This window comes from Apium graveolens, chromosome 6, assembly GCF_009905375.1.
Source record: "Apium graveolens cultivar Ventura chromosome 6, ASM990537v1, whole genome shotgun sequence".
Classification (NCBI taxonomy): Eukaryota; Viridiplantae; Streptophyta; class Magnoliopsida; order Apiales; family Apiaceae; genus Apium; species Apium graveolens.
This window is the reverse complement of record NC_133652.1, coordinates 181,619,987-181,625,009: the sequence shown is the minus strand read 5'-3', so window position 1 is coordinate 181,625,009 and position 5,023 is coordinate 181,619,987.

Here is a 5,023-nt window from a genome sequence, read left to right as displayed (position 1 = left end):
ACTTATTCATGTAATTTATTCCATCAAACAAGCTGTAAATCGATCGTAATAACCCGAGGAAAACTCGCCATTTATACAAAACCCGGCCAGTTTATACAAAATCCGGCGAAACATCAAACGACAACTCCGTTCGATCCAGGAATCGTCTGATAACGTTCTATATATGAATAGATTGCAAATTTCAAGGGGAACAAAACCCACCCCTTTAGAACATCTAATAATCCCTAAATAAGAAACCCCCAAATTCAATCAAGAACATTCAAACGAATATAAACCCTAATTATACAATTCGAGAATCAAACCCTAATTTGTACATGTTATTGAACTCCAAATTGATCATATGACATACCAAAATGATCAGGAAGAAAAGATCTACAACATGCAAGCATCAACTCATCCAAACAATAGCTCGAACATAAATTCATACTTTTAACTCTTAATAATTCGAATATAAATCAGTTTTAGGAAATTACCCTTTGATTCTGGGTTGAAATTGATGGCAGAATCATATAGGAAATTTTTCAAGTTTCGATTCGAGTATATGCACGCCTTAATCCGATATCGGTAACGCCTCCGAATTTGTGTTTGATTACGAAGAACAGTTTATAATTATAGTATTTTCTCTGTAAAAACTCTGTAAATACTGTTTGCAAATGATTTCTGGTATGAAATAAATTACGGTAAAGGCTATTTATAATTACGGAAAATTAGTATCCCGTTGGATCATTCCAGATACAAAATGGTACGTTTATTTAGAAAAACTGATCCAAACGGTACCGGTTTTCGGGATAATTATCCAAATCAATACAATTTGTACTGCGGTCTTGGTCTCAGCGCCTGGTTACACGTATTACGAGGTGATAATTTTGATAGTTTAATAAAAAGATCCCGTTTATCAAAAATACGAGTTTTATTGATTTACCGAAACGAATAATGTATCGAAAATATTGCATCGGGACCCGCACATGACAAACCGTACGCCGGATCGAAAAAGTCGAAACATGGAAAATGCTCAGAATATTGCAATTCGGTTAGAAAGGAGTTCTTGGAAGAGTTTCGGGTTATAAAAACGTAAAAACGGATGACGTCGGTTGGTTCCCGATTGTATAAAATAGTTTTTAAATACTCGGAAAAAGATTTTATAAAATCCATATATTTCCTATAAAATGATAAATCAACATAAAAATAATTAGGAAGATATGATAATTATCTATATTTTATTTCGGACATATAAAAATTAAAATACTCAATTAATATTATTTTTAAACATCCAAACACATATAACACTTAACAAATAATTCACAGAATAGATACTAAACATACATAATAATTATCTATTAGCAAAAATAATTACACGATATATCCCGGATATTACAGTCACAGTTGACAATGTTGTTGTACATTACTTTGTTAAATGATTCTATCAATATCAGCTGTAGACCACTATCCAGAGAAACTTTCTCTTTTTCAAGATCAGTGTACTTAGAAGGATCTTTTGGAGCATAATGAGCTGGAATGACCATATCACCATCTGTAGATTCCTCAACTCTAACCTTATGAATGAAAGGCCCATTTTTGAGAATCTGAATGTATAGTGGATTGGCCATCTTGATAAACATCAACATTTTCTTTTTCCACTGAGTGTAGTTAGCTTTGTCAAAAGTAGGAATTTTGATGCTACTAATTTTCCGTGTATTCATTCTTCTAAGATCTTGAATCTGTTTACTTTCAAATTTTTCTCTGATACCACTTGTTAGGTAATGAATTACACACATGGAGGGTGAATGTGTTTTAGTGTTTTTATGCTTTTCTTGAACTATTTTGGTTTTTGAACAAAGTAAATCAAATCTTGCAGTAAGATATGTTATAACAAAAATAAACCATGCAGTTATGAATAACAAATAAAATTAAGAATGTTTTGCTACAAAATTTATAGGCTCTTTGTTGTTAAAGAGCTTAGCTTCTATCTTGATAGAATACACGACTTTCTGATCTAATTGTTACCAATTAACAAAGGACCAGTTTTAAATATATATTTTAGTTAACTGCTGGTTTACACAGTGTACAATAAGAGATGCTATTCACTTTAGTAAACTATCGCTAATCATTTCCAATTGAGGAAACGTATATCTTCCATTTTTGGCTTAGCATATCTTTCCATATTGTGTTAGATTTGATCTTCCTTTGTAAGTTAATCTTCACCCTCTTCACGCTGATTTTTGTAGACTTGTTAATCCAACTGGTTGGATTGTTTGTTGATTGTTAATCTTGGATATTGATCTGTTCTGTAATTTGTACTTTGAGATTTTACCTCGATATCTCCAGTTAGGCATATAGATATCTTGACATCTCGATAAGTATAATGACTTATCGAGATCTCTGATACTCCATATTTGATTTGACTTGTAGAGGTCTCTAAGTTCTCTATAATAGAACTTGGCTTATCAAGATCTCTAATCTTCATATCTCCACTTTGACTTATTGATATCTCTGAGTTCTGCAGTGACTTATTGACTTGTCGATAACTCAGAGTTCTCTAGTCAAATTTGACTTGTCGATAACTTAGAGTTCTCTAGTGAATTTTGGCTTGTCGATTTTTGTAAGCTCTCTAGTGAAATTTGACTTATCGATAACTCAGAGTTCTCTAATGAATGTTGACTTGTCGATAACTTTAAGTTCTCTAGTGAAGAATTGACTTGTCGATATCTCCAATCTTCATGTCTTCAATGTGAATTGTCGATATCTCTGAGTTCTCTATAAGTCATTTGGAGTTCTTGAGTAAATTCTCTTATAAAACTAAATTTGTGACTTTTAGAAATCTTGACTTAGAATATTTTTCCAAAAACAGATTTATTCAACTCCAAGCTTCTTCATAATTCTTCTGAGGCATGATCTTCTTGATCTTCTTCTAGATAGAATTATTAGGCTTGATACTGTTTAAAGAAAAAGACTCCAGTCTGCTCTTTTGACATTTTTACAGACTTTAAATCTTACAAGTACAAAATGCAAACTAAGATTACAATACAACTTACTTAGGGTTGTCAATTTGACTTAGTCTTGTTATTGTACAAGCATGTCTTGCACAACATGAATGGTTCAATCAACTTGAGATTCTTTGCTTGTGCTAACCAATACTTTTTATCTCCCATGATAATACAACCAGGTAAACCATCTACCCTTATACCTCCAGGAGTAAAGCTAATTTCATCATTACAAATATGTTAATCAATTTTTCTCCATTTGTATTTGTTCTTGATCTTTGGAAATACTTGAGCTTTCATTTCTACTCTTTTATATAACATCTTCATATTTGTACTCATCCATATATTCCTTTCAAATCTTCTAAGCATATTCCTGTATGCTTGATTTGCTTTGTCAATAATAATTCTGATTTTTCCTTCTGGTGCTCTTTCTTCTCTGTCAAAAACCGTTTCTTCTTCGTTGAAATTTTAAGCATTAAAGGCTTCAACATAAGAAGAAAGAATATGTAAATCCATCCTAAATAGAATTTCTTCTTCTTCTTCAATTTTAATAGATTCAGGAATAATATCACCCTGTTAGTGTCAGGAATAAAATCAGAACTTTTAAATTTGTTGTTAGGAATTGAACTTGGAGTAACAAGAGTAGCTTCAAATTTAGATCCATGTGATCTACCCTTAGAGACTTGAGTTGACTGTGTACTTTGATGCAGAATTCCAGATTTAGTTTGAACTATCACAGCATCAGAGGTCTTCTTTGCTTTCTTATCACCATCATCATCAGAATTGACATTTTCCCTTAAAATTGATTCAGGTTGACAATTTGTCTTTGGTACTATCTCCCCCTTTTTGGAATTTAGAATTTATAGAAGAGAGAATATAACATCCAATTTAGAATTCGTAGCATTCTGACCAACTTCCAGAGCTGTCAGCTTCTTAGACATTTGATCTTGCTTAGCATCCATGCTAAACATCCTCTTTATCAAGCCCTTCAGAAAGATCATCAACCTCTTCTCTAAGATCAACATTATCTTACTTAAGTGTAAAGACAGAAGAATGCAATCCTTTGACTAAAACTATTGTGGTCTTGATAAATGCTTTCATATCAGGATTAGAAAACAACTTAACAGCATGATCAACTAAAGTCTGAGCAGATTCTAGAGAAATCTTCTCACTAAGTAAGCTCCAAGAATGATTCCATTCATAAGTTCTATGAGCATTAAGAGAAGGGGCATGACCAGATGATGAACAAAAAAATAGACAATTTAGATGCTTCTTTCCAGCTTTCAGAGCAGCATCATCAAGATTATCATCATCAAAATCTCCAAACTCATCATTAGAATCAGATAATGTCTTAGGATCATCAGAAATAGAATCAGGAACTTTGCCTTTTAGCTTTAAATCAAGATTTCACTTAAAATGATTAGTTGGCTGTGATGAACCTGAAATAAGAGAACCAAAACCTAAATCTCTTTGTTCTTTTAAAGTGATCTCATCACTTCTCACACATATATTACTTTCAATAGTAATATCTAGCTCACTTTTGTCACTAAAATCTACCTCACCTTTTGCCAGTATAGGAGACTGCCTCTCAATAATTCTATTTTTCTCTTGATCTTATCTCACATTCTCACTAGAAAGGCTCAATTCACTAGGAAACGAAGAAATAAGAGGTGGAAAAGAGGAGTGGTCTATAGTCATATAAATAGAGTTATCCCTAACAATATGTCTACTTATAATCATTCTATCAGATAAAGAAAGAATTGTACCTTGAGTGTTAGAGACGATTGGCATTGCTTTGAGTGGTTACACCAAAATGGCTTCAGTGTTATCCTAAGAAGTAACCAGTACATTAGGATGTGTAGAATCATGAACATCTTCATCATAAATTGACCTTGTGTTAAAGATTTGCTGCTTGTCAGGAATTGACCCCATGTTAGGATTTGATACTAAGTCTGCAACAGTACTTTGAACTGTTGGTTCTTGTGTGACTTGAGGTGTAGAAGATTCTTCAATCATTTGAACTAAAGGTTCTTGCATGCTTC